Here is a 26,808-nt window from a genome sequence, read left to right as displayed (position 1 = left end):
TCCCCACCCCACCCCACCCCCAATTTATATTTTTCCACCCCACTTTTCCATTCCCACCCCCCTTTTTCTTTCTTTATTAGTTCGCTTGCCAACCTATCTTAGAGGGGGAAGCCCTCTCTCCCACCCACCACACCCCCCAAAAAACAACTTTGAGCTGAACCCCAAAAAACGGGGGTAGATCACTGCTGAAAGTAGATCACAGTTTCTTGGGAGTTGGCCACCCCTGGTATAAGACATGTAACTAGAATAAAAATTTAAAAAAACCAAGCAAATAATTGTAATAACTACTGTAATAAAGCACTGCTATAATTATATAGAATTTCCCTAAAATTTTGGTTTCATTCGCCTTTCTGTGCTGAAATGTCACAACCTGAACGACCATGGCTTGCCCCCCCCCCTAGTTTTGATCCTGGGTACGCCCCTGAGTCAATGCAAAAAAGTAATAACTTATTCTTGTTGTTTTTACTAATTATACTTTGCATTGGCTCCTATACGTTATTTATTATTATTGCATTAAGGTAAGAAACAATATATGCAGCGTTATATTTGTTTTAAATGTCGCAATGGTTTTGCGGCTCCCAGTTGTTGTTTTTCCCTTTGGAAACGGGTCCAAGTGGCTCTTTGTGTCTTAAAGGTTGCAGACCCCTGTCCTAGCCCATTAAGAGCCACTGGCAAAGCAAAAGAACTCCCCTTTACCCCAGCATGGCTGACTGCTCTGGACTCGCAGGTTGAAGCTGTGAGAATAGCAAAGAGAGACAAACTGGAGCTATAATGCCGTGAACGCTCTTTCTTTCCATGGAGATCCAAGTCTGTACAAGTGTAGGGACATGGGCGGCGCTGTGGTCTTAACCACTGAGCCTCTTGGGCTTGCCAATCAGAAGGTTGGCGGTTCGAATCCCCGCAACAGAGTGAGCTCCCATTGCTCCGTCCCAGCTCCTGCCAACCTTGCAGTTCAAAAGCACGCCGGTGCAAGTAGATAAATAGGTACAGCTGTGGCGGGAAAGTAAACGGAGTTTCCGTGTGCTCTGGTTTCTGTCACAGTGTCCCGTTGTGCCAGAAGCGGTTTAGTCATGCTGGCCACATGACCTGGAAAACTGTCTGTGGACAAACGCCGGTTCCCTCGGCCTGAAAGCGAGACGAGCGCCACAACCCCATAGTCTCCTTTGACTGGACTTAACCATCCAGGGGTCCTTTACCTTTTACCTAGACAAGTGTAAAATAAACCATATATCTTAAAACAGTCACAGCCCCTGCCATGCCTTGAATTCACAATGGAAAGAGGACCCTGGGTGAGTGCCTGGGACCCCTGGGATCTTGCTACCACTCAGCAGAGAGTGGGGTAACATGTAACAATACCATAGTAGCCAACAAAAGCAACAGTTTAAAAGGCATTGCATTTTAATGCAGCAAGGACCTTGGAAGCTTAACTTTGAAGCTCATGGATCCAAAGGGAAACATGCCTTATTAAGGAAGACCCATGCGTGTGGGCACCAATGCAGGGGCGTAGCAAGGTAAATTGGTACCCGGGGGCAAAAAAAAAAAAAAGTAACCCCCCCCCCCGAGGCATGGGAAGGTCAGGTGGTACCTGGTGCGGAAAATTTCTTGTCAACCCCCCCATTGATTCCCCCCCCCCGCAAAAATGGTTTTACGTTATTTCATATTTTCTTACAAAGGAATAATAACAAGTAATAATAATAAAAAACCTTTTATTTATATCCCGCCCTCCCCGGCCAAAGTCGGGCTCAGGGTGGCTAACATCATATACATAACATTGGTATAAAATCAAACAATAATTAAATCACCTCCTAAAAACATCTCAAAATCAAATTAAAGTCTAATTAGATGGCTTTCCACAGGGTTAGGGTTGGGAACAGTAAGTGCTCCACTGAACTGAAATTTCAGCCTTCACGACATAGGAAAACAGCCAAGTAAACAGCTATTTTGGTGGAGGAGGATCAAGATATTAACCGATATGCATGAAATTTCATATATAGCTATATAATCCCTAGTATAGTAAGATATGACCTTCGGAGCAGGCATTAAAAAAAATTAAAAAAAAAATTCCCTTGATAATTTGTCACCCCTTCCATTATGGAACCCTGGGCGGACCGCCCCCCCCCCCCGCCCCCCTTGCTACACCCCTGCACCAATGAGAGCTCACTTGTGAGGAAGTGACAAAGCGCTATGCCCAATGTTCTCCGCCTTCAATTTTTCTTGTTGAGACTAGTAATTTCGATGGGGTGACAATTTTATCTGGGAAACACCTAACAGGCAAGTGCTTCCCTCTTTGCTTCTTGGGCCATTTATACCTTTGAAACACAATTGCTGGAGCACATTTCCTCTCTCAATTCCAGGCACTGCGGTTGATTAAGGGTTGCTGGGAGGTGTAGCTCCGCGAGGGGTAAACTTCAGTGCACAGCGCCACTGATTCCCTTGGGGCGGGTTAATGCTTCAATAGCAAACTGCCCCCCCCCCCCAACTCTGGCAGATTAAACACACAGGCGACCCCAGGCAAACAGGGAGCCTGCTGTGAATGGGATGACACCACAGGGCTAGATAACTAGTCAGATCTGGCCACCGGCTACATGCTTCTAGGCAAGCAAGGGCAGAGGAATTTCACAAGGAGTGCTGGAAAAGCGACCACGCAAGGAAGGCATTTCTCAGCCCTGCCAAAAATGTTCAGAAAAGCGTGAGTGTCTTCGGTTCAGCTCCAAAACTGACCCTGGCTAGCACCACTTATTCCTACGAAATGAGAAATCTATTTGTCACCCTCAATCCTCTATGTAAATATACAACAGTGGCAGATGGTCTGAGCCTGCACAGCTGCCAGTGAGATTGATAAGGATAGTTCTTTGCATTTTTATAGCACCTGCCATCTGAGGATGATTCGGAACCTATGCTCATAGGTTCCTCCGTGTAGCGGCTCATTTGGCCAATGATTTGTCTGAGGAACGTTCCTCAAGCAAGGAAGTTTAGGGATGGGTGGAACCGCCATGTCGCACTCCAGAAGCAGTTTGTGCTGGCCCCAAGGGTTTGTCCATGAAGCGAGGTCCAAGTCCAGTCCTGGGTCTAGGGGTCCAAAGGAGGTCAGTCCGGCGGGGAGCGAGGCAGGGAGCAGGTCGAGGTCCAAGGCAGGTTCAGGCACAAGGTTGCAGGTTGAGCACACGCTTGCAACTAAGTTGCTCACGCAACTTGGGCTGGGTCTGGCTGGCTTTTATCTGGCCCTATGCTTAGGGCGGCCCCGATCCTCTGGAGACTCGCCTCTCCTCCGGGCCTGGAGGCGAGCACTCCTCCTGTAGGCACTTAACTCCCTTCGCCTCTCTGCCCTGAGCCTCTGTAGCTCAGGAGAGGCTGGTGGGTTACTGGACCCAGGGGATGCCTCAGCTTCCTCTGAAGAGGCTGGGAGTGGAGCACCTGCAGGCAATGGGTCCTCCCTCCCATCAGGAGCCAGAGCAGACTCTGCTGATGCCTGCACCTGGGGATCCAGCACAGGTGGGGATCCTTCAGGCTCAAGCCCTGGCCCCGGCTCAGCTGGTTCTGGAGGCAGGGAATCCTGTGCAGGCTGGGATCCCTCAGGTTCAGCATCAGAGTCTGACTCCCAGGCCATCACACAGTTCGACAAAAGTGGATTTCCCATCTGGGTTTTGCTAAATGTCTGAAATGCACTTCGGATTCCAGAACCCCGGTTCTGCTTGTCCTTCACACAGCACATAGTTAAACTATGGAACTCACTCCCACAAGAGGCAGGGATGGCCACCAATCTAGATGGTTTAAAAGAGGATTGGACAAATTCATGCAGGAGAGGATTATCAATGGCTACTGGCTGCTATAGCTATGCTCTGCTTCCACAGTCTGAGGCAGCAATGCTTCTGAATACCAGTTGCTGGAAACAGCAGGAGGGGAGAGGGTCGTTGCGTTCAAATCCTGCTTGAGGGTTTACCAAAGACTTTTGTTTGGCCACTGTGAGAACAGGATGCTAGATGGGCCATTGGCTCTTTCTCGTGTTCTTACATTCTTCAATTCTAGCAACCCTGAAAAATGAATCAGTGCTGTAACTGCTAACAATACTGCCCTGGAACATGCTTTGGTGAAGGCTGCTGTGGCGCTGTTATGAGAGAACATTGGGGCAGATGCCCAGGGCCCATAAAGAGCAGGAGTGGCCACAAATAGCAAGGCTGGCTTATCACACTTTGAAGAAAGCAAAATACGGTAACCCATATTGCCACTGTCTCTGTCTGCATAGTGCAGTGCAGCCTCCAAGTTTTGGAGGGGCATTGAGCAAGACTCCCTTAGTGAGACTACCTCCTCATCCCTGCAGCAAAACCCTGGGTTATGCCTGGGTTATGCCAATCCCTAACCCTGGGCAGGGAGGCCTAGTTATGTCAGCCATGTGACCAAGTGGAATTTATTATGGAAAAGGCTTTCACTCTAGCAGCAAGCTGGGGCAAGTTTCACCTGCTGAGTTTCTGCTTGGCCCAGAGCTGCTAACAGAAGCCCTGCCAGGAGAAGGAGCTGGTAATCTGCTCTCTCTTCCAGATACCAAACAGAGCAATCCCCTCTCTCCAGGTGGCCAGGTAAGCAGCAGGAAACCCAAAGCACCTGCATAAGCTGCTTCCATTAGTTTCTGATGAATGCATCCTGCTGTTTTCCCCTCGATCAGCTCAGACTGACAGAGACTATGGGGCTATTCCTGCCTGTCAAGAGGATGACCCAGTGAAGCAGCTTAGGTGGAGTGTGGTTCATACAAGGTCCCCTGTCTGTTGGCAGAGTAGCCAAATTGCAGCTAGGAAGCCAAATCATGTGCAGTGTTGACTCTTTTTCATGAAATGAAAACCATGTCCAAACACTTGTTAAAATATCAAAAGCTTTAACTTGCAGAACATACATTCAAAGTATTTATAGTCACATGCTTATCCAAGCATGGGTGTAGTTTTACTTAGTTGAAGGTGACAGTGCCTTAAACATTCAAACTAATGGTGTCTTTCTCTCTTTCCAGTGCTTGAACTCAGCCTTCTGCACATGACCCAGCTTGGCCATACAGCTGCTCCTCAGAGGTCTCTAATTTCTCCTTCCATTAGACTTCTCCTTACTGTTTCTTTGGAGAACATCAACTTTTGTGCTTCTTTCTATCACGTACATTCACACAGAAACATTACCACTCCTCTCCTCTCCTGCATTTAGAGAGAGCTATCCAACACAGTCTCTTCTTCAGTGTTCATGGAGATGCAGCCATTAAGGTCACACACAAAACAAAATGGTGAACGTAATAAGATGCCTCCCATGTGACCAGAGTTAACCAATCACACGAGAGTTGCTAGAGAATATTCCAGAATTAAACACGCAGCAATGCATTTAAGCATTCCCAATTTTGAGGTGAAATAAGAATTGGTGAAAGGATCAGTGGTGAAATGGGCGCAAGACCTAGGGTATAACATCTATATGGATCAATGGGAGAAATTGTGGAGGGAGGATATTAAATTTACGGCATGCTATAATCTGAGAGAAAATATTGTGAAAATGCAATACAGATGGCACCACACTCCAGCAAAACTAGCGAAGATGTATAAAAATAGATCACCAACTTGCTTGAGGTGTAAAGATGGTATAGGGTCATATATGCACATGTGGTGGGAATGCACAGCCATTAAGGAATTTTGGAATAACATCTATAATGAATTTTAAAAAATTATTCAAGTTCCCATTTAAGAAAAAACCTGAAACCTTCCTCCTAGGTATAATGACATCAGAAATCAAAAAAGAAATTAGACCACTTTTTATGTATACAACAGTAGCAGCCAGGATCTTAACTGCAAGAAACTGGAAAAGTGCTAAAACACCTACGATAAATGAGTGGCAGGTCCAAATGATAGAATATCTCCAAATGGCCATGATGACCGGGAGAGTTAGAGGCTATCCAAAACAGAAAGTAGAAAAAGAATGGGAAAATCTTTAAAAAAGTATCTGGGAAAGTATTATAATAATAAACATTTCCTGGCAGAAATAGAATGATCCTTGAAAAACAAGAAATATAATGTTTTTTTCTGGTATCTAAGGAAAGCAAAGAAAGTAATACAACAATCTGGAACTGTGTGAGGAAAAATAGTAGAAATAAGAACACAATGAGTCTAATTTGAAGTCAAATGTGTTTATTTTGTCTTGTTTTCCTTTGATTTCCCCCCTCTTTCTACCCCCCTTCTTTCCTTCTTTCTTTCTTCCCTTCTCTCTCTCTCTCTCTCTCTCTCTCTCTCTCTCTCTCTCTCTCTCTCTCTACCTCTCTACCTCTTTCCTTGGTCTTTCTCTTTTTGACTTGCTAAGAAGAGATAAAAAGATAAAAGTTAAATATGAAAACTCAAGTAAGTTAAAGTGATGTTCTGTAATTCTTCAATTATTGTTCAATAATTGTTAAAGATGGTCAATTGTAATGAACTGATGTAGTAGTTATTGTGGGGGGGGGGGGTTCTGTTATTGTCAAATTCTAAATAAAGTATTTGAAAATAAAAAAAGGATTCCCAATTTCAGTAAATTCAATCACTGTAGCCATCAAGTGTGGATCTGAACCCAGAGTTCCCTGGTCCATAGTCAAAATAGTATCAAGGCTGGCTTGTTATGTCTTCTTTGTTATAGTCGATATTTATGAATGGAGATGCTAGATGGGAAAGGTGTGCTTTTGCCTCTTTGGAAATGTAAGAAGAGTTTGGATTTGATACCCCACTTTATCACTACCCGAAGGAGTCTCAAAGCGGCTCACATTCTCCTTTCCCTTCTTCCTCCCCCACAACAAACACTCTGTGAGGTGAGTGGGGCTGAGACACTTCAAAGAAGTGTGACTAGTCCAAGGTCACCCAGCAGCTGCATGTGGAGGAGTGGAGACACGAACCCAGTTCCCCAGATTACGAGTCCACCGCTCTTAACCACTACACCGCACTGGCTCTCCTTTGATGCAGCAGCAGCAACAACAACAACAACAACGGCAAATATTTGTGTGGCTGAGGTGTAGAGCACCCAGTGCAACAAGTCCCCAGCATCTGGCTAGGAGAGGCCCCTCCTTGAAATCCTGGAGAGCTGCTGCCGGCCAGTGTAGACACTGCACTCAGCTAGATGGAGCAATGGTCTGACTCTGTATAAGGCTGCTTCCTGTATTCTTAACTGACCTGACGACTGTTTTCTGGGACTCTTCTCCAGTTTCTACATCAGACTTGGAGATGGCATCGCTCCTCCATTTTTATTTTTTATTTTGGATTATCAAACACGTCCAATCCAAGAGCCGCAACCAGTACAACAAAGGGTGAGTCCGCTGCAGAGGCCAGAGGCCATCTTAGCTGTGTGTCATTGAAGACCTGCTCCCTGCCTTGCTAGCCTTTTCCCACCTGGCCTGGGAGGGCCACAGCTCATGATGCACCAGGACAGCATCCCTGGCTCAGTGGTCCCCTCGGCAAATGAATATAGAAGAGCAAAAGCTCTGTGGTCCACCTCTAACTCACAGAGTCTGCAAGCTGTCTTTTGCTTCCTCTTTCAAAAGAAAAGCTGAGCTGACAATTTGTCAAGAACAAGAGGTGGTTATAATGCGAAATTATCTGGAGTGAAATTAAAAAACATCTAAATTAAATTAACATGCTGTCTGACAACCTAACAAGGTGATAACTTTATCCCGCTCGTAATTAACACATAATGAAGTGCACAGCACCCACCAGCAGAAGTGTAACTGGCAAATGGGAAAAAAAGGATAGGCCTTAAAAGCAAGCAGAATACGGCCAGTATACATGGACCTGTGTCAGCTTCTCAGCCATGGTAGCTTCCAGAGGACACCTTGGGTGCATGAACGAGCTACCACAGGTTATTCACCTCAAAAGAACTTCTACAACTCTGTGGGATGTAATCCTCTGGAGCAGTCAAATACAACATTTCCTGTTTGCCTAGAGTGGACATGCGGGGGGGATGTTGGTCCAGCCAGTCGAACTTCCTGTTACACCTGGCTGGAGCATCCTTCCCTTGCATGTGACTAGTAGGTGGGCGTGACCTTTCCAGACCTGGTAAAAAGGCCAAGTCACGTAGCCACCTCTCTTCTTTTTTGTCCTGCCTGCTTCCTGCTTCACCTGGACTGCACTGCTGGCTATCAGTCCCTAGGTTATCTCCCATATGGGGTAAACCTGTTTGTCCATATATGTAACTTTAAGCCTAAAGCCTGCCTTCCGGGATCACACTGTGCTTTGCCTGATCGTGAGTAAAACTACTTTTTGTTACATATGAATAAGACTGTGGTGTATTTATTCTTTCAGGAGGGATTCAAGGGGTCTTACCAGGAACATCTCAATCTGGGCAAGCCAGATTGAATTGCTTATTATCACATGAGTCTGCAACCAGCTTTCTGCAGTGTAATAGGGGAATGCACTCTGGGCTTGCCGATCAGAAGGTCGGCGGTTCGAATCCCCGTGACGGGGTGAACTGCCGTTGCTTGGTCCCTGCTCCTGCCAACCTAGCAGTTTAAAAGCACGTCAAAGTCCAAGTAGATAAATAGGTACCGCTCTGGTGGGAAGGTAAACAGCGTTTCTGTGCGCTGCTCTGGTTCGCCAGAAGTGGCTTAGTCATGCTGGCCACATGACCCAGAAGCTGTACGCCGGCTCCCTTGGCCAATAAAGCGAGATGAGCGCCACAACCCCAGATTCGTCCGCGACTGGACCTAACGGTCAGGGGTCTCTTTACCTTTATATCCTCTCCTGTTACCCACAACATTCACACAAACTCATGATTGTTGGCGACTTGTGCAAGTCAGTTGGTAGTTCACCACACCTCAACCCGTGTGATGTATCAGCAGAGGATGAGGAGCCCCAGCAGAGTCTCCAGAGATTTCCTGCTCCCAACAGAACAGCTTCTTCCAGAGGGGAAAACTCCTCTCCCACACAGTCCCACTGGGGACTCAGCTATACAGCTGCAAATAAAATGTTTTAAGTGTGTTTTAAGTGAAATATAAAATGTGACACTAGCTGGCGATGGTGAGCCTTATGGAAAATTCAACATAGTTTTAAAAACGCTTTTTTAAAAAAAGCATTTTCAGAACGGTTTTTTGTGTGTGTGTAGATTCCACCAACGTGTTTATTGTCTCCTGGCACAAGACAAAGCTAAACACTGCAATCTACTAAAGACAGTTCTTCTGGTCTTTGAAGTAGAGATACATAGGTACAGAGAGATCCGCTAACACTGTCACCATGCTAGCTAACCCTGCTAAGTAAAGCCCACAGGCTCTTCCCCTGACTTTCACAGATTCAGAGTCAGACCCTGACACACAAACAGGATATTTTATTTTATTTATTAAATTTATATACCACACTATTACCCACAGATCTCAGGGAAGTTCACAACATAAAATTTCAATATATACACAAAAGCACAGCAGGACTTAATGAAAGCAATGCCCTATGGACTATTACACCAGTCGGAGGGGAATTGACTCAGCAAGTCATACACTCAACTTCACTGGTGCTGCCATGGTAACCCAGTGCACCTGTTCTCTTATTTCTGAACATCCAGGTGTGGTAGTTTTGCCCATTGTTCACATTACACCAACACTGATGTCTGCCAATGGACAATTTCTTCGCGCGGGGACAGTGAGCATGTGACTGGCCCTGTGTCTGGAGTGAGCCATGGGCAAAACCCTGGAGCAAGTCAGAACCCAGGAACCAGGCATCTTTACCAATCAGAACCAGGGCCAGATTGAGGTTTGATGAGGCCCTAAGTTACTGAAGGTAATGGGGCCCTTTATATATCCAGCTGTCCTTTGTCAACAAGAAATTGCCACTGTTTTTTGTGTTGAATATATGCTATGTGGTCATTTATGGACCTCATAGGTATCTAAAGCCATTTGCACACAACAAAATATGTATTTTATCAAAGTAATCGTTGAACTGAAATACAGTGGTACCTCTGGTTATGAACTTAATTCATTCTGGAGGTCCATTCTTAACCTGAAACCGTTCTTAACCTGAGGTACCACTTTAGCTAATGGGGCCTCCTGCTGCTGCCGCGCCACCGCCACGCGATTTCTGTTCTCATCCTGAGGTAAAGTTCTTAACCCGAGGTACTACTTCCGGGTTAGCAGAGTCTGTAATCCGAAGTGTTTGTAACCTGAGGTGTTTGTAACCCGAGGTACCACTGTACAATTAAGAAGAAGTATATTAATAGTGAAATACAGTGGTACCTCAGGTTACAGATGCTTCAGGTTACATTCTCCGCTAACCCAGAATGAGAACAGAAATCGTGCAGCCGCAATGTGGCAGCAGTGCAGCAGCAGTGGGAGGCCCCATTAGCTAAAGTGGTACCTCGGGTTAAGAACAGTTTCAGGTTAAGAACGGACCTTCAGAACGAATTAAGTTCTTAACCCGAGGTACCACTGTACAATTAAGAAGAAGTATATTGGGGGGGGGGACCAAGAGAATGGGGCCCTAAGCTGTAGTTTGTTTAGCTTATACGTAAATCCGGCACTGATCAGAACCAGATCTGGGAGGGGAAATATCAAATGTTCAAAGGGAGGCAGTATGGCCTAGGGAACATCTATGCTCTACTTCCTCCCATATATGTGAGTATTCAGTAAAAAAAGAAAATCTACACCAATGGTATCTCTTTTTTTATGAAGAATTTATTAGCATTTTCATAATACAACACACACCCAGACCCACACCTACAAATACAAAACAAATACAAATACATATATTGCCAGGATTCTTCTTCTTATTTATGTACCTAACAAAAAAAATTCTATTTCCAAATCTTGACACTTGACTTCCCCTGCCTTTTCACCTTCGGTTTTAAATCCATATTTTACTTTCTTAACAGCTTTTCTCTAAAAAAAAAGGAATTTAACTTCAATTAAAAATAACACAATTATCTTAATCATCCTATTGTATCATAAATCTTATCAAAATATTCTTACAAAATCTAAACTTATTTCTTCTGTCCTTTATCATGCTGCTTTTTAACTTAAAATCCAATATCCCCTTACTTATTCAAGATAAACTTATAACTAACAACCTTCACACTCCGATTTCAGGTACCATAACAGACCATTTAAATTTTGCATTTAATACTTCACCCCACACCCCCTCTGTCCATTGTCTTTCTCTGTCTTTCGCCGGAACCAATCTTCCAGTTGTCTTCTTTTCCCAAATGTCCACAGATCCAGGCAGCATTCACAACAAACCTTGCATCGAGCTTCAGGATACACATCACATCTTTTCTGGGCTCCTCCGCTTCTTTGTACCATACTTCTTCTTCTTGTAGATATCTTAATTCTATGTCCCTTGCCCCCGAGCTCTCACCTCGGGGTCTGGATATTGCAAATTTTGCCGTTCCGGGACTGCCACCCCCAAAGAACGGTTCCTTTTCCCGGAGTCGCCCAGCCATTTCAGACCATCCTTCAAGCATCCCTTCTAACTCTTTGCCAAGGTTTTCTTCCATTGTGTAAAACTTTTGAAAAGCCTCCTCTGTGGAAAATAGTTTTTTTTATTTATAATCCCACTCAAGACTTGCAATTTCCGATTAAGCAGTTCCAGCCTCAAGACAGTAAGCATTTCTTCATCCGTTAGTCCAGAATTCAAAACAAGTTCAAACACAAAGTCCAGCATTTTGGGGGAGAGGGTGAGTGTCAAATTACAGATCCTGTCTCTTCCTTCCTTTGTTTCAATTGTTTCCCACATCAGTCCAGATTTTCCATCGCCATTTTTTCTGAAGCCAGAGCGTAAAGACCAAAACTTTAAATGGAGATATTTTCTGCCCACTTAATCCCCAAAGGGAAATCTCAGCAGTCTCAGTTTCCAAATTCCAAACACTTTGTATCCATTATTGTAGCAGCAGTCACTTAAACTGGTTATTTTCTTTCTCTCCCGAAGGGAGGAAGGCAGGCTCCCTTTCCTCTTCCCCCCGGATCGTTCCAAAGATATAAAAGTCAATCAAGTACTCACAACCACCGGGTTCTTTAGATCATTAAAGACAGGTAGAACTTAGACGCTCATCACAGGATTTGTCGCCACATTTGCATCCCGGTTGGGGCATGTCCCCTATAGCCCGGCTCCGTCGTCCCTTCACCCCCACTCCCCCTTTACAGGGGGAGCGAGGGAAGGGTTCGGAGCCACAACGGGCACAGCCGGGGAGCCCAGGGTGCGGGACGCTCTTCCCGCACCCCACCGGAGCCCCGCTTTGCGGTAGCGGGGCTCCAACCCCCGGGATGGACTGGGCGCTTCGCAGCCGAAGCAGCCCACGACCACCCGCAATGGCGTCGCCGCCGGAAGTCTACACCAATGGTATCTCACCTTGGTGAGAGTGCCCCCATATATCGAGCTGGAGGGGAAGCAATGCCATGGGAACTTTCATCCATCTTTGGTGGCGCTGTGAGATAAAGTGTGCTGATTTTGTTAGCGGCCCTAACGGAAATGAGATCCGTTTGTGATACTAAGATGAATCCAGCTCCTTTGTTAACCTTTCAAAGAATAATAGATGAATCAAGTCAACATTTATCTCACCAGGAGACGTTGACATTTTTGCTAGTAGCTGCTCGTTTGGAAAGTGCTGAATGCTGCCGTTCTGCAACGGGGCTGTCAACAGACCCGTTGTGTTCTCAGGTGTAGTCTGCTGCTCCGGCTGAGAAATTGACCTGCCAGGTCAGGGCGGCCAGAGGTAAAACGAGTCCTTTACCCTTTTACAACACCTGGCATCCATTCATCAACCACGCCAAGCTTCCCGTGGAAACATCTGAAGAGATGTATTGAACTAGGGACTTTAATATGCACTAAATACTTCCAACTTAAAGCTCCTGTTACACTCGCCACAATATGTTATTGTTATGCTTCATTGTGTTTTAAATTACATTTGCCATATTTGAAAAGCAATGATATATACTTAAAAAAAAAAAAAACCAAGCAGAATCAGAAAGTAAATTTTGGGTCTGGCAGCATCTGGAATTCATGACCACCTGGACATATGTGAGCAAAATGGGAGACCTGTTGCAGCTCTCGTTGGGACATGCTCAGGGCTCTCGAGTGGAGCCGACTGGGGTGCAAAGGCCCTCCAGGGAGCAGAGCTGAAGAGAAACCACAACACTCAGAGCTTTACGGCTAGAAAAACACCAGCAATTAACCCAAATAACCCATTGAGAGGTCACAGCAGCAGGCAAGATGGGATGCAATTAGCGTCCTGATCAACTCATGCCCCGCTCGCCCACACAGGGCAGCTCAAGGGGGAAGGTGCCACTGCAGTCATTTGAACTTGCTCACCTGCTTCTGTACCGTCTCTCATCACTGGCAGGAGAAGGCACCCTCTCGGGAACCTTTCTGCACAGGGACAGTCATCTGAAGGGGCCAAGCTGTGCAGCAAATGCAGTGGCTGTAGAACAGCAGTTTAGGCATTGTGGATTCCCCTAGAAAATCCTGGTGTGATGTGGTTCGGTGATGAGGGTGCTGCGGTCTCTCTGCTACAGACCCCGGTGGGTTCTTTGGGTTGGTCTCCCTGGGCAATTTGCAGTAGGCTGGCTTGGGGTTTGCAACGGATTGGGTTTCTGAGCCCCAACTGTCCAGCAATAAGAAGAACAGAAAGGATATTTCATCCCCTCCACCCCACCCCACCCCTTTAAATCAGGCTGCTGGGAATTTTTTTTGGAGTGGGGAACCAAGAGTGGATTTGCCATGAAATTTGGGGTTACGTGAGCTCAATTCTGATGCCAAAAACATTCCTGGATTGAACAGGGGATCAGAAGTGCCTAAATTCTTAGCATGTGTCCTCTTGCGCCAGTTGGTGGATTCTTGAGTTCTATGGTTGTATCCAACTACATTATTATTCATTCTGTTTTATTTATTAATCAAACTTATTAGTCACTTGTCATCACAACAGATCTCCAAGTGACGTACATTGAAAATCATATACATAGACTCACCATAAAATTGAGGAGGTGGCAGTGGTAGGGAATAACATAAAGATTAACATCCTGCCCATAACAGTGATAACAACATTGGCAGCACTTTAACACAAAGTGTTAAACACAAACCCATTAGCACACACTTCAGCCTCCAAGCTGGAAATGAGTCCGGGGTGGTTGTGCTTACCTTCATACACACTGTCCAGGCTTTCACCCTGGGGAGGTCCCTTCAGTGCTGCTAACAGAGTGGTTTGACTTCACCCCTGCAGGCATACTCCATTGTCTCTCGAAACAGGTGGATGCCAATAACAAGTTTGATATACACATAGGTAACCTATAACACTGTAGTCCTATACACTTGCCAGCAGGTCCCAGTTTGGGAAAGATGCATGATACAAATAAACAGAAATAATAAGGTAGCAATAATAACGGGAGCAGGGCCTTTTCATTCATGGCACCACATCTCTAAACTCCACCCCAAATGGGAGGCACCCTTACTGACAACATATAAGTGCCGTGTTGAAGCCTTCCTATTTAACAAGGCTTTTAATGGATCCCTCTGCTGTTTTATTGTTTGATTTCATTGCTGCTTATTGACTGTTGCACTGCTTGTATTTAGTAATTGGTGTTTTGAACATTTTGATCACTTAATTTTATCAGCATCTGGCTTTTTATAACTGTGCATCACTTTAGATAAATGGAGAGGAAAGCAACACAAATATTCTCAATCTATCCGCACACAGCTGCAACCCTCATTTAATTACACACATACATCGAAACTTTATTTGTGTTAGCCGCTAGCCATAGCAATAAAATAAAATACAATTATTAGATTTACAGTTGTCGGACAGAAGGTCCTCCTGCAAGACTTGGCCCCTGTTTCCACCTGACCTGGGAGGGGAGCAGTGGCTGCTCCAGGAGCCTATTCAAAATATTACCAAACCCTGGTAGTGTTTGGTAGTGTTTTGAATGTGCTTATCACCATGGCTGATTATTAAAAAAAATATGGTTATGCTCCAGAAGCCTACCATGTTTTCCAGATGTTTAAAAACAGTAAAGGAACCCTGACAGTTAAGTTCAGTCACAAATGACTCTGGGGTTGCGGCGTTCAACTCGCTTTACTGGCCGAGGGAGCCAGTGTTTGTCCGCAAGCAGTTTTTCCAGGTCATGTGGCCAGCATGACTAAGCCGCTTATAGCGAAACCAGAGCAGCACACGGAAACGCCGTTTACCTTCCCACCGGAGCGGTACCTATTTATCTACTTGCACTTTGACGTGCTCTCGAACTGCTAGGTGGGCAGGAGCTGGGACTGAACAACAGGACCTCACCCCGTCATGAGGATTCGAACCACCAACCTTCCGATTGGCAAGCCCTAGGCTCAGTGGAGAATGTTAATATGAACGCCTTTGTTAGCTTCCAAATATAGATATAAAATACTGTAATGTGAGACCCCAATCTCCAAGAGACCGTGCTTATGCAGGGTTCCATTTCATCCCAGTTGTCATTCCTCCTCTGGTCAGTGCTGTGGAGACATGACCTGGCTGATTGTCTCCAGGCACTGTGGTCATCTGCAAGGGATTCCTACATGGTGGGGTTAAAGTCGCCAGCCTTCCCGTCATGTTTGCAAACTGCAAACTCTATTAATATTTACTGCATTTCAATATTGCCTTTCTCCTGCCAGAGCTCTCAAAACTTCCATTCTTGCCCTCCCTGCCCACAAGCATCAAGTGAGATATCTGCCTTTTTAAAATAATAATTAAAAAGTGCAACCTTTATCTTTTTATTTTACTTACAATTATAATCCACCTTTCTTTCATCATGGAACATAATGTTGCATTCATGAACAGCCTTTTACATGTGTCTCAAGTCGATTTACAGGCATAAAAAGTTTTTTTTTTTTTAAAGGTAATGGACCCCTGGACAGTTAAGTCCAGTGAAAGGTGACTATGGGGTTGCAGCGCTCATCTCACTTTCAGGCCAAGGGAGCCAGCGTTTGTCCACAGACAGCTTTCTGGGTCATGTGGGCCAGCATGACTAAACCACTTCTGGCAAAACGGAACACCATGACGGAAGCCAGAGCGCATGGAAATGCCGTTTACCTTCCCACCCCAGCGGTACCTATTTATCTGCCTGTACTGGTGTGCTTTCGAACAGCTAGGTTGGCAGGAGCTGGGACAGAGCATACAACAAAACAGTTAAAATAGTTGAAAAATGGTGCCATGCAAAACTGCTTTGGGGGTGGGGGGTTTTCTGCTGCAAACTTGCAGAGCGCTTAGCCCTGGAAAAGAAAAGTAATTATGAAACGGCACTACTAAGAATACTTCTAAATTGGACCCACTGTTCTAACAATGTCGCACCAGATGTATCTTTTCCCTCTTCTGCTGTTCTTTAGCAAATAACACCTACAGCACAGGCGCTGGCTTGAATCCTACATGTTCCATTAGGTCTCCCTGATCTGAAATTAAATATTATCACTTTTTGAAAAACGGAGTTAAACTAAAGGTATACACAACACTTTCTCCAGAAGACACACGCTGGAATTAGCAGCCTGATTGCAGGCAATAAAGATGCTGCTTCAGAGAGATATTCCCAGCCCTACAATCTCTGAGAAGTAAACAAGGTCTAACACAAAAGATTCTAGCACCAACCTACACAAGAGAAAGAGGTTGGTTATTCTCCATTTCATTTTTATTTTTTACTTCCTGCATTTTTCACCAAGAAGTTTTTCTCCAGCTGGCTAAATGGAGAGTAACATGACACCAGAGCTTTGTTTCCCCCCCTCAAGTTCAGTTCCAGTTTCGCTTGGCACTGAACCTGGGTGCAAGAGAGACCTTCTCTCCCCACCCACCCCACCCCAGCTTTTTGCTTTTGCTGTGACATGAGGGCGCTGCTGCCTCTTCCTGTCTGATTACACAAAACAGTTCTCTGCACTTTCCAGTTGCGAAAACCGGGGAGTTTGTCTTGTTAACGGAGCCTACAGTGGCCTTTGAGTCATTGTCCAGCGAGGCTTCGCATGAGCCGATTGAAAAAGTGTTTGCACCAGAAGATCAAAACTGTAACAGGAAGCTGGCACCCGCCTTTCCGATTTCCCCCGCTTCTTTCAATTTCATTTTGCTTTGGTGTTGTCCGGCAGGGAACCACAGGAGGGGAGAGTCCTGATCTTGTGCTCAAATCATCCTTGCGGACTTTGCTTTGGGGCATTTGTTCAGCCACTGCGAGAACAGGATTCTGGACTAGATGGGCCATTGTCCTGATCCAGCAGGGCTTTTTTTCTCTTCTTGGAAATGAGTCCCAAATGCTGTAGAACACCTAAAGAGCTGGAGGCAGTACCTATCCCAGATGAAAGGAATCTGAGCAAAAGTCAGGAGAGGCTGGGGAGGAGGGAGGGAACTCCAGCTGACATTCTGATTACCACAACATAAAAGCCAATGGCATATTGCTCCTTTGAAAGAGCACATCCTGTAGGTCATCTAAAGGACAAAGTGACCTTTTAAAGGTCTTTTCAACTCCTGGCTTACAAAATATTCCCATAAATCTAGGAATAGTGGCGGCAAAATTAGTCTTTTCCGTGGAAGATTCCCAAGGATGAGTTATATCACAAGTATCGGATGAAATACCTGGTGTTGGGCAGCCATAACGATCCTTGCTTAATGACAGAGACAGGCTAAAATATTGCAGTTTCAGATTCAGGCGTCTAACCCCGCTGCCTTAATTTTTAGGGCTGCAAAAAGCAATTGCACTGATTTGATCAATTAAAGGTTTCATCCATCACAGATTGAAAATGGATTTTTAATCCGCTGTTAATGAGGGTTGTCCTCGGTGCAATAGATTCAGCGCTGATGGTGTTGTCGTTAACCAATTTGGATAAGGCTGCTGCACAGCCACACCCAGACTTCGTTTTGATTATCTGAGGGTTCCGTAATTCACAAGCAGAAAACTTACAATGCACCTTTTTCTGGATGCCACCCAGAGTGGCTGGGGCAGCGCAGTCAGATGGGTGGGGTACAAACAATAAATTACTGTTAATTGTTGTTGTTGTTGTTGTTGTTGTTGTTGTTATGCTGCTGCAACGGAAAGATGCATTTTTTGCCTCTGCGATCTCAGCATTAGTCTCTGGGGCTGCAAAGCTGAAAGGATGCAGTTCTGCTTCCTGCCATGGGTCAGGGCTGTGTGGGTCACAGAGAGAATGCACCCCTTTGCCACCTCAGGAGGAACATGGGGCAGGGAGGCCTCATCCAGGAGGTAGAAATAGAGCACCTGCAAAGAGCTTGCTCCCCACCTTCCTGCCAGAAAGTACAGGATGTTCCAACTGCCAGTTTCTGTTGGAACTGCAGAGCGAAAGGCACATGAGAGAGAGGGGCGGGGAGAGAATGGGCGAGGGACGAGAAAGAATAATTGTATAATAGAACTGTAGAGTTGGAAGGGACCCTGAGAATCATCTAGCCCAACCCTCCGCAATGCGGGGGGTACGGGGATCGAACCTGCAACCTTAGTGTTACCAGCACCACACTGTAACCAACTGAGCTATGCAGTGTTGGGAGAGGGCTGCAAGAGTTCACTTAGAGATATCATACAGAATAACCAGCCTAGGCGGGAGTCTGCCTTGCACCATGCTCTGCTTGTACATTTGGAAACAAGCAGATACTCTGGAGGCTGCAAGTGCCCAGTGCTATCTCACTGCTAGCTTTTAATGACCTCAAGGAACTCCCTGCTGCTTGGGGGAAAGTAGGGTGAGTCGCTCTCCCCCGCCCCCATTTTGTAACAACATTTGTGTCACCTGTTCTCTCCTGTGTGTGCTTTGCATTTAGAACACCAGCAAGGATGAAACTCTCGGATAATGTCAAACACACTAATGTGCTTTACATCTAGCTAGTACCGTAGTTAGAATAGGTTTGCAGGATTTATGGCCGCACATTTCTCCCTTGCGGGGACATGAATATGGGCAGGTGTGGAATTGCAGGCCTGTACTCTGTGCTTAGCGCTATAGCATCTCTAGCTCCTCATATCACGGGGAGCTGCCATCCCAGAAAGACGTGGGCTGATATACTCGTAAGTCCCAGATGCTTGACCTCTGCCTGCTGCTGCAGGAGTACCGGTTGCAGCAAATGTCAGTCCCTGAAAACTGTCTAGCCGTGGATCCAGGGGAGACAAAAGAAAGGTCTCCTTCATGCAGTGCATCCTTAATTTGTGGGATTTGCTGCTCAGACATGGCGTAGCCAAGGGGGGACAGGGAGGGGCAACTGCCCTCCCTAAACCACTAAATATCTATTTTAAAAATACATAGCAAACTGAGGTTCTGCCCCACCCCCTAACAAAAGGCCTGCCCCTCCCAACAAAAGGTTTGCTTCCCAAAGTCTTGGTTACACCCATGTGCTCAGATGTCCTTAAAAAAAGATAAGGCGAAGAAGAAGAAGAAGAAGAAGAAGAAGAAGAAGAAGAAGAAGAGGAGGAGGAGGAGGAGGAGGAGGAGCTAACATTCTCCTTTCCCTTCCTCCCCCACAACAAACACTCTGTGAGGTGAGTGGGGCTGAGAGACTTCAGAGAAGTGTGACTGGCCCAAGGTCACCCAGCAGCTGCATGTGGTGGAGTTCCCCAGATTACGACACTACCGCTCTTAACCACTGCATGCACACGAAAGCTCATACCAAGAACAAACTTAGTTGGTCTCTAAGGTTCTACTGGAAGGATTTTTTTAATTTTTTAATTTTGTTTCATAGAGGTGAGTTCAGGTCCAGCAATGGCTCATTAGCCAAGATAGCTCTGTGCAGCCGCCATGGCAATGTGATACTCAATACTGATCTTTACGGAAACAACAGTGGAAGAGAGCTATTGCCTTCATGCCCTGTGCTAGGTTTTATACTCTGATATTTTGCATTTCCAGAGGAGCGTCAGAGCCCCGGGAGGACTCTTACTTGAGAGTGAACCTGGTGGGACCCTTGCTCCTGGAGGTCAGGAGCCCTTCTCAGCACCGGACTCCTCCCTGGAGGCTTTCTTCCCTCTCTTCCTTCCTTTCCCTCCATCCCTCTCTGGTGTGGAGCAGCAGTGAGGAGATAGGCCACTCTCACTCCTGTATCCTCACACCTTGCTTGTGGGCATAGGAGCCAACTCTTAGGGCTTGGGGTACCAACACAAGTACAATAGGATCACCCCATCCTGTGAAATAGGAAAGCCACAAATCTCAACAACAAATCATAAAAAAATATATTAGCAGACAAAATCTGCAACACAAACAGTAATCAGCACCCACAGTTCTTCAGTTTGGTTGAACATCATAAAGGCTTCCTTGAAGAAGAAAAGAAACCGGTTTACCATTAGTGCAGAAGTGGTTTTTGATGCCTCCTCCCATCTCTTAATTATATACACAATAATAAGTCAGTTTGTACATGTCCATATTGCCTAAATATATTGTTTTGTGGCCACTCCAAACCCTTATTACTTCCGCCGCCCTCCGCCACCACCGCCCTAATGTCTTTGGCAGGGATATTCTGGCAGGAATCAAAAGACCTTCCCAAGGACATACCACACTTTGTCTTTATTAAGGACGGGTGAATATGCAGTTTTGAGTTTCTCACAGGTCCTCATTTTCCAACCTCACCCCATTTCCACCTCTATTTGCATTTCACCCCCTAAAAATCTGCATGAAAATTGGTGTGCTATTTATTCTGGGCTTTTGCATACAATTCCCCCCCCCCAATATAGCACAGTTCCATGGAGATATGCATTTCTGTGCACACTTAGGGCCTGCAGAATGGAGTCACAAAACCAAGAGAAGTGTGAATTTCGAAAATGTGAACTTAGTGAATTCCTTCTTCCATGTCCTTAATCTTCACCTTTAATCTTCACCTTGTGAAGCTACACTGTGGGACTGCATATCACAGCATCAGCCCCCCAGCAAGTTTGCCTGCCCTCTTTCCTGGTGGCAGGGGAGGGCTTTAATCTCCAGGTGGGTGAGAGCATCTTCCTTACATAGGGTCCCTGAGCAGATGAGCAAGATTTCTGTCTTAATTTCTGACCAGTGACATACTTGCTCACGTGTTGTTTTTTATTTGAATGACCTGCTCTCGGCAACTGTGGTTAATGCTTAATGGGTCCTGCTTAAGGACACAGGCCCTGCCCTCCGTGACTTCACTGGGAGCCCCAGAGACATCACCAGGTGCTGCTTCTGGTTTAGGGTCTGTGATGCTCCTGACCCAGGACCCCTACAGAGAAGTCACTCAAACAACAACATGGACCAGTGAAGGATTAGTGCACCTTTGCAAATGAGACCATGCTACTGTGGCTTGGCAACAGGACTTGCTGAGTGCAGCCTTCATCTTGGGGTGTCTGTGCCCTCTCTTAGGGCTCACCCGTATGTAGGACTTATCCATATTTATCATTTGCCCCATGCTTTCTAGGCACAGGCCTGTGTACGAGCACTCCCCCCCACCAAAAACCCACTCACACGCACCTGCTCATGGACACACACCTAGCACATCTCCCCCTGAAACCGCTGGCACACAGCAGGACAGCCAGTGTGGTGTAGTGGTTAAGAGCAGTGGACTTGTAATCTGGTGAACCGGGTTCGCGTCTCCACTCCTCCACATGCAGCTGCTGGGTGACCTTGGGCGAGTCACACTTCTCTGAAGTCTCTCAGCTTCACTGCACACGAAAGCTCATACCAAGAACAAACTTAGTTGGTCTCTAAGGTGCTACTGGAAGGAATTTTTTATTTTTTATTTTGTTTTCACCTCACAGAGTGTTTGTTGTGAGGGAGGAAGGGAAAGGAGAATGTTAGCCTCCTCCTCCTCCTCTTCCCTTTCTTCTTCTTCTTCACCATCCTGCACTTTGTCCTCCACTGAGGCACCTTCCTTCTGTGCCCACATTTCTACAGCAGGCTCCCAAGATGTAGAGAAATCGATCAGCAGCAGATCCTCATCTCCAACCAGCTTCTCCCTATGCATGGTCTTCCCCCCTAGCTTCAGCTACTTATTACATCTCCTTGCGATCCAAGTTCCTTAGCTGCCCATCCACATTCTGGATCTCTCTAGCCACCCCTTCCATCTGGGTGCCATGCAGCTGGGCTCTTGCATCACTTTTACCTGCCTGTAGCAGGGCCCTCCCCTTGCAGAGTCACGCTTTCCTCTCCACGGAGGCTTCTTGTGCCCTCTGCTTGCAGCTGTTTTATTTCACTAAACCATTGATTCTGCTGCTCCATCCGCTGCTGGCTTATTTTGTCAAACAGCTGGCTTTGCCACTCCATCTGTTGCTGGAGTATCAATCTGAACTGCTCCAGGAATGTGTAGTGGTTAAGAGTGGTGGACTCGTAAGCTGGTGAACTGGGTTCGCTTCTCCGCTCCTCCACATGCAGCTGCTGGGTGACCTTGGGTTTGTCACACTTCTCTGAAGTCTCTCAGCCTCACACACCTCACAGAGTGTTTGTTGTGGGGGAGGAAGGGAAAGGAGATTGTTTGCCATTTTGAGACTCCTTCGGGTAGTGATAAAGCCGGATATCAAGTCCAAACTCCTCCTCCTCCTCCTCCTCCTCTTCTCTTTCTCCCTCCACTTTGCCTCAGGCACACTTTGCTCACAGGCCCTCCTCCAGGAAACACAAATTTCAACTTCTGACACCGGTGTTGCATGCCACCCCAGTCTCCAAACTGTGCAAAATTCCAGGGGTTCCAGACACTTACCCAATATCTATGCTTCCTTTTGGGAACAAGGCACAGCAGAAATTGCGGTATCTTTAGAATATATGGTTTATTTACACATATATGGAATCTGAGCCTACGATGGAGCAGTTCACAGCATTAACACCCCAGAACAGTCTTGTTTCTTTCATAGCCACAGCCTTGAATTCAAGCAGAAATCAGCCATGGTTCTCTACTTTTTCTAGCCTGCAGGCTTAAAAAAAAGAATCCCTCTAGGTCACATCACACATACTTTCAACCCTACTTCAAACTCTACCTTTGTTTTCTAACTCACTCTGAGTTGGGGAGGGGCCCCACCCACATGCTGCCTTTAGCTTTCCACATGAGTCCTTAGCTTTCTTAATGGGCCATCACCTTTCCTTTGTTTTCATAATGGCTCACTTCTCACGAGGAAGCTAGCCTTCCTTATATTTTAAACACTTTAGCAAGGTCTGGCACCCAGTTTAACACTCCAGTCCTGGATAAAATTCTAACACTGTACTGGATCAAGGAATTTAAGGGGGTCTGGCACCCACAAACTCATAGCAACATGTTCAGTATTTCCTGAAGTGACTAAAGAACAGCTTGTGCCTACGGTATTCTTTGTGTATAGCATTAGATCTTCTGTCTACCTGAACACTTCACTCTGGCTTGGTGATAATAGGATTTTTGAAACTGACAGCTGAATGTATACTCACATATTTGTACAGCAGGATGCATTTCCTGACTGGCGAGTCACACCATTTCAAAGAAATGGGACGTGTTTTCTAATAAGGGGAAGCGTATGAAACTTTGCAGTATGTCCAGAACATGTTGCTAGGTGGGATTATTATATTTTAAGGGCATGAAAACATATGCCTCCCTCCCAATACTTCTCATAAAGATACTTCTGGGAGGCTGACGTTGCTCTTGGCTACCTCAAACACTGCCAGATTTATTCTCAAAATGTGCAAAAAGTTTTTATTGGTTTTTTGTTTTTTTTAAGAGAGAATTTGCTTCCAAGCTTTGGATTTATATTGCAAATCTCCACCCTGAGTGTATGTTTACAGTTGCATTAAGCAGAGTTTATAATGGAAATGCTGATTGTGTTTTTCGTACTGCAGAATTACTGGGACAAGCTGACAAGGTTTTGATTCAGATAATGTTTCAGATGGGTGTGGTGTTTTATCCTTGCTCAGTGACATTCTCCAACAGTGAAGAAAGTCTGCGTAATGAAACAGTTAGCTGTTGCGAGTCTGGAACTCCTGCAGCTGACTCTTGTCGGCTGCAGCAGTGAGGGTCCCTGCCCCCCATTTTAAAAGGACAGCAACATCCTAACATTTCTTTTGTGAATGCAAAAAAACCAAAAACAAACGGGGTCACATTTGGGATACTGCTTCCAGTTCCTGGCACACCAAAGAGATAACGGGGAGCAGGGAAAGATGGAAGAAAGAAAAAAAGAAAAGTTCAAAGGGGCCGGAGTTGTGTGTGTGTGTGTGTGTGTGTGTGTGTGTGTGTGTCCCCTCTGCAGAGCTACAACTCCCTAGATTCAATGTATGGTTTGGATCTACCCTTTGTCTTTCCCCCTCCACACAATTTAAAAGCAACACCAGAGAGAGACATGGAGACAGACACTGAAAGCCAGGATAGTCGCACCCGCTTTCCCTTCACAAGTATTATTCTTTCCCCCAAAGCTTGCTAATTAAATCATTAACATTTTTTAAATCTCCATTTAACTGTGGATAAAAAAACGTTTCATTAATATGCGCTGCCAGAGAGAGTGAGAAACCCAAAGCTCTTGGACGGGGAGGGGGAGGAGAAGGGAGGAGAAGATGGGGTGGTGAGAGAGAAGGAGGGAGGGAGGCCTCTGTGCAGAGTTCTGCAATTTTCTTGTTGTTTAAACCTGAATCATCCTGTGCAAGCTGCTAGTCCAAGCGGAGGTCAGCCGAGCAGAGAGAGGTTGTGTAATCTTTTGCCCTTGTTGTCCTGTTCAGATCAACCCTCCCCAAACTGCTTTTTCATATTCATATTTCATATTCATGCTAACGGCTCAGTTAGTTAGAGCGTAGTGACGACAATGCCAAGGTTGCAGGTTCAATCCTTGTAACAGCTGCATATTCCTGCATTGCAGGGGGTTGGACTAGATGATCCTCAGGTTCCCTTCCAACTCCATGATTCTATGAGATATAGGTCTACGAGAAAAACAGGTCCTCCTCTTTATTTCCCTTCCCCTTCTCTCTTTTTCTCCTGTGCCTGGAAAGGCAGCTCTGGAGAGAGGGCAAGTTTGAGCAGGAAAACAGGAACTGAGAGGAGAAAACAGCCCAGTCGTCCTTCTTCCTCTAAGAGGTAATCTGACCAGGCTGTTTTGGCAAGAGAGGAATATGCATGGAACATGAGCCACCTTCTTGGAAACAGCATGAACCAGAGTGAAATAGGACTCTCCTGCCTCTTTCTGGCAGGGGTGGTTATTCCCAGTCCCTCTGGAGCAAGATTGGGGGAATCTGCTCCCCTCCAGATGTCACTGGACCCCCCACTTATTAGCAGATACACTTCTTCATGCAATTCATAGTTAAACTATGGCACTGGCTCTCCCAGGAGGCAGTAATGGCCATCAACTTGGGTGGCTTTTAAACAGGATTGGACCAATTCAAGGAGGAGAAAGTTAGTGATGGCTTGTTGTTGTTGTTGTCTAGTCGTTTAGTCGTGTCCGACTCTTCGTGACCCCATGGACCAGAGCCAGTGGCGGAGCTTCATGCTCCGGCACCGGGGGGGGGGGAGCAGGCGGGGGCAGGGCTGACATGCATCCCGGGGGCATGGCACATTTCCTGCAGGGGTGTGGCACCCAGCACAGGTGGGGGGGCAGCCGCGTTGGCACCCCGCCGGGATTGCACTGCCCCCCCCCTCTTCCTCCGCCAGTGACCAGAGCACGTCAGGCACTCCTGTCTTCCACTGCCTCCCGCAGCTTGGTCAAACTCGTGTTAGTAGCTTTGAGAACATTGTCCAGCGATGGCTATGATTGTTATACTCTCTCTCCACTGTCGGAGGCAGCAATGCTTCTGAATACCAGTTGCTGGAAACCATAGGAGGGGAGAGAACTCATGTGCCCTGCAGGTTTCCCTTTGGGGTACCTGGCTGGCCACTGTGAGAACAGGATGCTGGACTAGATGGCCCATTGGCCTGATCCAGCAGGATTTTGCAGTCTGCAATGCCAGCAGTCAGTCCAGCAACATATGGAGAATTGTGGGTTCCTCATCCCTGTTTCATCCATCCATCCATTCATCCATCCATTCATTCACTGAATTTATATCCCGCCTTTCCTCCCCAAGGAGCCCAGAACAGCAGACAGATGCGCTATTTGAAAATGAAAACATTGTAAAGCAAATTAAAACATTTTAAAACAATTACAGTTGAAAGCATCTAAAATCATTTTCACTTTAAAAACAATTCCTAAAGCAATTAAAAACAGCAGCCAGATTACTGGCCGGGATATCCTATAACCAGGGCCGGCGTGTCCACTTAGGTGAACTAGGCAATTGCCTAGGGTGCCAAAATGGAGGGGGTGTTGGCCAGGCTTGGGCAGGGAGGCGGGGCGGGCTAGCAGCAGCTTCTCCGCTGTAGCGGAGAGGTGCTGCTTGCCCCCTACACCAACCCCACCTCCCGCTAAAGCAGGCTTTGGCGGGGGGCGGGCGGCAGGACGAGCGAGCAGCAGCTTTTCCGTTCAGCGGAGAAACTGCTGCTTGCCTCTCCACCACCCCCACCTCCCGCTAAAGCAGGCTTTGGCGGGGGGCGGGGGGGGGGCGCCAGAAGGTGGTCTGCGAAGGGCGCCAGAAACCCTAGCACCGGTCCTGCCTATAACCTATTTTAAATCAGATTGCTGCACCGGTCGGTCACCCATTTGTTTCTGAGCCCAATTGAAGGTGGTCACATCACAGCCCTAAAAAACGACTCAGTCCCCAAATAAATGAAAGAGCACCTCCTTCCCTGCAGACCCTCTCAGGTGCTGAGATTGTTGGAGGGGACCCTTTCAGCAGCTCCTCTGCCCTCAGTGGCTTGTGGGGTAGCCCAAGGGAAGAGGGCCTTCTCTGTGGCAGCCCCTAAGTTGTGCAGAGATGCACCTGTCACCTTCATTGTACAGCTTTTGGCAAATGAGGAAGACACACCCTGGCTTTTGACGCTTGAGGTGTACATTTTTAGAGCCCGCCTTATTTCTGTAATTGTAAGTTGTTTTGAACTGTTTTAAATATTGTGTTTTAATTGTTGTAACCT

Source organism: Lacerta agilis, chromosome 13 (genome assembly GCF_009819535.1).
Source record: "Lacerta agilis isolate rLacAgi1 chromosome 13, rLacAgi1.pri, whole genome shotgun sequence".
Taxonomy (NCBI): Eukaryota; Metazoa; Chordata; class Lepidosauria; order Squamata; family Lacertidae; genus Lacerta; species Lacerta agilis.
The sequence above is the reverse complement of the archived record's forward strand: the minus strand, read 5'-3'. Positions refer to the sequence as shown.